The sequence below is a fragment of the Bidens hawaiensis genome, unplaced genomic scaffold (genome assembly GCF_021521415.1).
Source record: "Bidens hawaiensis isolate Kalapana, Puna unplaced genomic scaffold, B.hawaiensis_p1.1 tig00002572_1, whole genome shotgun sequence".
Lineage (NCBI taxonomy): Eukaryota > Viridiplantae > Streptophyta > Magnoliopsida > Asterales > Asteraceae > Bidens > Bidens hawaiensis.
The window spans coordinates 3,287,550-3,295,541 of NW_027491140.1; the positions used below are offsets into that span (position 1 = coordinate 3,287,550).

The 7,992-nt window shown below is 32.8% G+C and overlaps 1 pseudogene across 1 annotated transcript; it reads right to left on the reverse strand.

Annotated features, from left to right (window-relative positions):
* Positions 1-4,227, reverse strand: LOC143620453 (OVARIAN TUMOR DOMAIN-containing deubiquitinating enzyme 2-like; annotated as a pseudogene). Its single transcript, XR_013151341.1, has 9 exons — positions 4,133-4,227; positions 3,743-3,822; positions 3,619-3,664; positions 3,414-3,522; positions 1,336-1,427; positions 1,187-1,249; positions 952-1,070; positions 780-855; positions 1-127 (listed from the first exon to the last, which is right to left on the reverse strand). The product of XR_013151341.1 is annotated as an OVARIAN TUMOR DOMAIN-containing deubiquitinating enzyme 2-like (transcript).
* Between the last annotated feature and the right edge of the window lie 3,765 nt (positions 4,228-7,992).

Sequence of the window (7,992 nt, forward strand, 5' to 3'; positions counted from 1 at the left end):
ATTTGGGGAAGTTAACCAGACAAACTTATTGGTACTACAACAATTAAATAACACAGATTCCCTAATCCCTTCATTTATATTCTTGAAAGTTGACATGTCCTGTTGCTTGTGCATGTTCCACAGCTTCCTAGATTGTTATATTACAAACATAAAAGAATGTAAATAAAATGCCATAGGCTATAAATATAGTTGGCAAAATGGGTTCAGGTCGATTTAAACGGGTTCGGGTCAAACTGGTACTTTTGGTGGTATGCATAGCGAATTGACCCAAAACACTTTGTTTTAAAGTCGAATTGCTTATATATCTAATTAGTGCCTCGAATGCGATGAAAAAAATTATATGTATTCAGCTAAATGATTTAGAAGGTTTTATGCATTAAAAAATAAATATTAAGAGACTTTCCACATGTTTGAACTGTTTCTTTTTGTAGCTAGCTTTTTCGATTTTACCCGTTAGACCAAGATAAAACATAACCAAAATTGGCCCGTTTTGGTAAAAGGTCAAGGCAGATTAAAACACTTTACACTGAAAAACTTTATTTTTTTTTATAAACTAGAGTCAAAACATAATGACAATATTAGCCTAATTTTTTAATAAAATAACTTAAGAGATTTATATCTGTACAACCTTTTTTTTGCTAGTTTAGTTGCTTTTACCACTTTACTCGTTTGAGATAAACTAAATACAAAACCAAAACGGCGTGTTCATGAATAAACAAGTCAAAACTTTGCAACTCCTAGATGTGAAGAAAAGAAGGAATATTTCTTAAATGTCTTACCTTTTGACCAATCACACCAATTTGACAAACCCCGCAACGCAATGGGAAGTTGGCAGTATCAGTATAACTTCTTTTCCTAAATGTACCAAAAAATTAATTATTTTCTTCAACAGATGACAATGACTGAAAAAAAAAATGAATTAAAACTTTATGAACTACAAATTTGATGTACCTTTGTTGATCCTTTACAAGATTTAGAGCAAGTGTTTCATATGCCCCAATGGTCCTATCAGAATTTACAGCAAATATTGTTTGATCAAATTCTTCAGGAGCTCCATCCGCAGGTGACATCTATGATGACGTCCGCATTATATAAAACATCAATTCACCAAATGACACCAAGAAACTTTAAATGTCACACATGTATACAAGAATAAGGCGAAACAAATGAATAGAGGATGACTCACAGCTAAAGCATCGTAATGGAGTCCATCATAGATTAACATAACGCGTTATTTGTATTTCTTTTCCTGTCAAACAATAATATAAAGATAGGTTATGAAGGTTTTAATGTAAAAAACATGAATGATTGACTATGCTGGTTATAAATGCTGACCTGTCCGTATAAGTCACATCTTGCGGTTTGGATATCATATGCTGCTATTTCACGACCATAATAATCTGCTAATATAGAAAGCTCTATCGCACCTTCATAAGAGTGGTTTAATTCATTATATTTTGTACGTTGAACAAATCACGTGTACACATAACTCCACAGTTAAGCGTGCTTGGCTGGGAGCATAGGTGGCAATCATGACCAGTTGTTCAAATAATGGGTTAATATGGGCAAAACTAACTTGTATATGGGTTCATTTGGGTCACCTTAAGTTATTGAACGGGTCAAAATTGGTCACCTTAAATAGCCAACAGGTCAAAATGGATAAATATTATAGAACTTCTTAACTTAAATAAAGGTCCATATGGGTTGGCACCGTCCAAGACCATTGTTTGTCTTCACCTACTTGTAGTCACCGCCGGTGCCATCGGTACACCCACCACCGTCGGCACTAACCCATTACCCATGCACCACCAGGGTGGGTGGGTGGCGTAGAGTGGAGTGGGGGCGAGGACAGGTAGATATGGTTTTTCAAAATCGATTCATTTTAACCCAGTGTTGGGTACTTCTTTTCTAAAATAAGCCATTTTAATTCGCGGAGATGGAGATGGGTGGGTGGATGGGTACTTCTTTCTAAATGACTCATTTTAACCCAAGGGTGGAGGTGGGTGAGGTGGGGTGGACGGGCATTTATATTTTCTAAAACGATTCATTTTAACCTGATTCCATTTTAGCCAAACCCTGTTTGACCCAACCAAATTAATACTTTTTGAACCAACAACACATTTAATCCCAAAATGCATTAGCGCGACACCTAAGCAGAGTTAGGGTCAACTTATCGTAGGCCTAAGGCAAACTCTAGAGATGGTGCCTTTTATGAATTGTATTGTTATCAGCCTACATAATTTAAATGTGCACTGTTCATCCAAAACACTAATTCATTCAAGTTCCTAGTGCCCTTGCCATTTTTCTGCATAAAGATCAGGTGCCCCATACCCTTTCCTCACCCCCCCCCCCCCCAACACACACACACCATGAAGAAACGATTCAAATATAGACATTGCTGGCCAGACTAAATGGCATTGTATGCTTGTGCTCGATCCAACTTAAACAGATGATCTCAAATTAGGGGCATTAAAAAAATCCAAATTCCTACTTATACCAATGAAGGGACCTAAAACTAGTTGCATGTGTAATCTTAAAGCTTGTGTGATTATCAAAAAAAAAATTTAAGATCATGATCTTAAGCATGGCTAGAAAGGATTTTTCCAGCCCAAATGTAAGTGGTTAAAGTGCAATGGTATACCTAAATGTTTATTACTTTATTATCTAAATGATTAGTACCTTATTATCAACAGACATTAAGCTAAGACATATTACAAAATGTCAAAGACATAATGTTAAAACTTAGAACAATCGGGAATCAAGAGCAACAAATAAAGCAATCAAACACATTAACAAAGTTAGCAATACACCAATTAACAAATTAGCAACAAAATTAGCAATAAAAAACTACAGCCAACAAAGAAGCAATCAACAGTTCTAACATTCAGGCCTGAAAGAAGAATCAGGATAGACCAAAGTCACCGAACAACTAAACAAGAAGCAAGAAATCAAAGGTGATTGACTGAACAAAGTAACAAACATTTTGTCGTATTGTTGATTGCTTCTTTGTTGACATGTGTTCTTGATTGCTTAATGTGTGGCTAACTAGTTAATTTGTTGACAGCTAATTTTGTTAACCTAACGATTGCTTAGTCTATCGTTCTTGATTCCTGTTTGTTTTTACTTTTAGCTTTACGTATCAAACTTTTTGTAATATGCCTCAACTTAAAACCTATTGATAATAAAGTAATAAACATTTAGTTGATAAACTAATAAACATTTAGGTATACGATTTGCAATCTAATCACTTACATTTGGGCTAAACAAACTCTTTCTAGTCATGCTTAAGATCATGATCTTAAAAACGGTTGCGATAATTACACAAGGTTGAGCAGGCCCAAGCGTATGTAACAACTACCAACTACCAAAAGGTTACTTAAATGGCAAGAAAACATACAGGGGTAGAAACATACCTCCCCATTTCTCAGGATTAAGAATCCAAGCACAATATTCTTCATTAGGTTTCCCAAGGAATGCTTCAGAATATTTTGTTGGATCACTAGCTACCGTAGCAGCTATAACCTTTAAAAAAAGAATAATACAATATGTTTAAAAACACAATATAAATTTATATATCATCAAGATAAGAAACAAATGAGATAAAAATTTGAATTAAACCTGTCTCAATTCTGCAGCCTTATGTTTGTCATGATCCATAACATACCTGCAAACAAACATCCAAAAATCAAAATGAAACAATAAATAAGTAACAGAAACGACGTGTAATGCTTTTGAGCCTCACCCCACGGCATTGAAGAGGCAGCTATTATCCGAAGGAATCACCCGTCTAACGATGCTACCTTCCATATTGTAAATAAGCACCTGAAACGTCAAAACTTTGCAGGTTAATTCAACATTTTAAACCATCATAACAACAATACATCACAATCTCCATCAATTAGATACAAACCCATATGAGAAACATTATTTAAGTAACACCCAACGAGTAAAAGACATACTCAGGCATTTAATCACACAGTTGGTGTGCATAACTTGAATTTATACAAATTAGCGTAATCTAGTTCGTGGTTTTGATTCAAAGGAGCATGAATTAATCCCAATTATCTTTATGTTTGCTAAATTACATGCAGATCGAAAAAGATAGAATTCAGATCTATAGAATAAGGGTTACCTGTAATTGGTTCAGAAGTTGAAGAAACTGATGGGATTACGCCGTTTGAATTAAAAGACCCAAAATTGGTTGGTTTTATTTTATCTTTATTATTTTATAAAGCGAAAATCAATTTTGCTTTCCAATAAACATAAATAAGATTCTTAATTGTAATGATATTGTTGTTATTATGTCTTTTGGGATTTTGAAAGGCTTTGGTGAGCCTTGTGAACTTTGAATTATTATTTTTTTTGTTTATATTTTTTTTGAATTTGTTTCAACCTTGATTTATATGGTTTTTGGGTGTGTTTAGGATTGCTTATACAGTCCAAAAGGACTGTTGGTTAAAACAACTTTTATAACTTGATTTTTAAAATGAGTTTTTAAAAAAAGTGTTTTGATTAGCTTATGTGGGTATATATGTATTTTTAACCTAAAAGTCACAAATTCCTGACTTCTTAAAATCAGTTTTTTTACACTAAATAAAAAGTTAAAACCCAAAATCATTTTCATTTATCCAAACACATTTTTCTATTTTCTCCTTTCTGTAAAAGTTAAAAGGAGGGGGAAATAAGCAATCCCTTTATACCTCCTTCTCCAGACATCCACATGGCGTGATGGCACTGCCAAACAACGCGTCAATTCCTCACACGAAAGAATATAGGTTTTGAGTGGACATGTTTTCTTAAGCAGATCAATCTAAATACAACCCGTTTAAAAAACATGTTTACCCTAACACGACCCGTTAAAAAATGGGTTGACCTGTTAACCCGTTTAAAAATTATAAAGAAGTTAATATTTTGATTTTAAAGATAAAGAAGTGTTAAATTTTAAAGTTAAAACTTAGATTTTTAATTTTTCATATATTTGTTAACTTTTAAAAGTAAAACTAATTTCTTTATAAAAGACTTTATCTACTCTTCACTTCTAACATTTTAATTTTATTAGTTCTTACTGTCTATTCATGATCATTACCATTCGTTTGTTCTTATGAGCTAAATACGTAAAAACCAAGTTTGTTAATTGGAAATAAGGGATAAAACACACAAAAACAATTAGATCTATCATAAATTACTAAAATGCTTTATATGAATAAGAGTAATTAATTGTTAAAATTGTTATTAAGTTACTAGGTATTACTCATATTCGTAAATAAACATAAAAATGGGTTCATCCAAACACGACAAGAATTTAAATGAGTCGACACGACACGAATAAATATAGGGCTGGGTCAAGGTTAAAGAATATCAGCACGCTAACCCACTAACTCGAAATCGATCAACCTGCCAACCAGACACAATTTGTATCCCTAGCCAACACCATCTATAAACTTGTTGTATGGCTCGTATATCTTTTTCCTGTATATGTCATATTCACCGTTAATCATGTTTTTATACAAGTCTTATAACCCTACACAGGCATTTGGGCTTACACGAGTAGTATAAAACGGGTAGAATATGCCTACACCAACATGCCTTTTAAATATAATATAAGTTGCTCTACAAAGGATCAATGGGTGCATATAAACATCGAGAAAAAGATACATCCATCTACAATTAAACGTCCACCTGGAAGACCAGTAAATAATATAATCAAACCACATGACGAGACTAAAAGAGACAAAAATATACGCGTTGTGGTAAGTATGAACACTGTTCAAAGACATGCAAAGATGCAGAAAATCAAGATCAACACTCATCAAGTAAAACAAAACGAGGAAAAAGTGTATAATTTTCTCATGTCTTGTATTTTCTTGTGTTTTATAATGTTGGTTTGACCATTTTGAAATATTGGTTTGATCATTTTGAAATATTTGGAAGCAATCGTTGGGATAATGCAAACATTTACATCTTTTTAAGTTTTCTTCTCTTAATGTAGTGCATGCATATTGCTTTATATTTTTGTTAAAGTAATCATTTTTATACAATATTATGTGATATAATTTGTTGATATGCCACTCATGTTAGAAATATTGAACCTATAAACTATGAATTTTTTTTTTGTATTTTCTAACAATTACAAAAATTCGACTCTAATTGAATTTATTAGCTTCGATATGGTCACCTTAAAACGACTCAGTTTGGTTTTAAAACGAGGATGTATGTAATTGCTACTATTAAGAAGGGGATATTTGTAAATTAGTTCATTAAGGCTAAATTGGTCATTTAGTTAATTAATTTTAATAAGATGAGGAGATATGTAAGGGCATTCAGAGCCCGTCCACTCGTATTCATCTCTATAATTATAATAAATAATATTACATTTCTCTTTCTTGTTCAATTAAATAATACTTTTTTATACATTTATCATTACAGTTTTCTCTTTTATCTACTCACAACCAATTCAACAAATATTAAAAAATATATAAGGCAAAAAAGTTTCCCAAAATTTACAAAAAATCATTACCTTTTCTCTTTTCACCATATAATTTACACTTACAACCACTTAAAAACCTACCATATAATTTGCAAACTCCCCTCACATACTTTTAAGGATATGGGTCACCTTAGAGCATTCTCAGCCCATTCCCTTAAATTATGTGAGGGGGGGTTTGTAAATTATATGATATGGTTATGAGTGGTTGTGAGTAGAGGAGATAGATAATGTTATATGGGAAAGTTAAATTTGAGGTTTTAATGTTCATACCGTATAAATTTTTAATATATTTTAAAAGTGGATATGAGTGGAGGAAAGAGAAAAGATAATGATAAAGGTATAAAAAAAATTGTTTAATTAAACAAGAAAGAGAAAAAACAGTGATTTTTAATGTAATTATATGATATATATGGATATAAGGTAGAGAATGAGTTGGGAATGCTCAGAGCACTGTTTTTTCTCTCTCCTGTTTAATTAAATTAAAAATCACATTAAAAATCACCGACTCAGTTTGGTTTTAAAATGAGGATGTACGTAATTGCTACTATTAAGAAGGGGATATTTGTAAATTAGTTCATTAAGGGTAAACTGGTCATTTAGTTAATTAATTTTAATGAGATGGGAGATATGTAAGAGTATTCCTGTAAGGCCCCGTTACCGGTAACCCTACTTTCGTGTTGGATTTACTCATAAACACAGTTCTAAATATCAGAGTTAATTAAAACATTTATGCGGAATATAAAACTTTCATAAAACATTACAATATTTTATAACTTGTCTCAAAACATCCTTTGTCTTTCACATTAACATTAAAATTAAAACATCGTAAGTCTTCAGATGCCAGGCTCTTATTCTTCTGCCATGTGTCCTCGCTCAAGCCAGCTGTCTCATCCTACTCACCTGCGTGCATACTAAAAGTCAGCTACGCTGAGTGAGTTCTAGTTAATCACATAATCATACAATACATTCTTTACATTTCATACTTAACCTCCTAACTTTCTTTCATACACACTTAAGTGCTTTTACTTTCATTTTTACCTTCATACTTTCTTTACATACATAATCATACGTTTTAAAGAGCCTTTCGCCCTATAACCTCACAGATATTATAAGGGTCTGGTCCCTAGTTTTCGAATATTAGAAGGGTTCGATTCCCTAACATCACAGATATTATAAGGGTCTGGTCCCTACCATCACAGATATTATAAGGGTCTGGTCCCTAGTTTCGAATATTAGAAGGGTTCGATTCCCTAACATCACAGATATTATAAGGGTCTGGTCCCTAACATCACAGATATTATAAGGGTCTGGTCCTTAGTTTTCGAATATTAGTAGAGTTCGATTCCCTCTTCGTTCCATACATTATACCCCGAGTATTTTTAGGGCTCGGTACCCTTTTCGTAACCATACAACCATACATCATACCTCGAGTATTATTAGGGCTCGGTACCCTTTTCGTAACCATACAACCATACATCATACCTCGAGTATTATTAGGGCTCGGT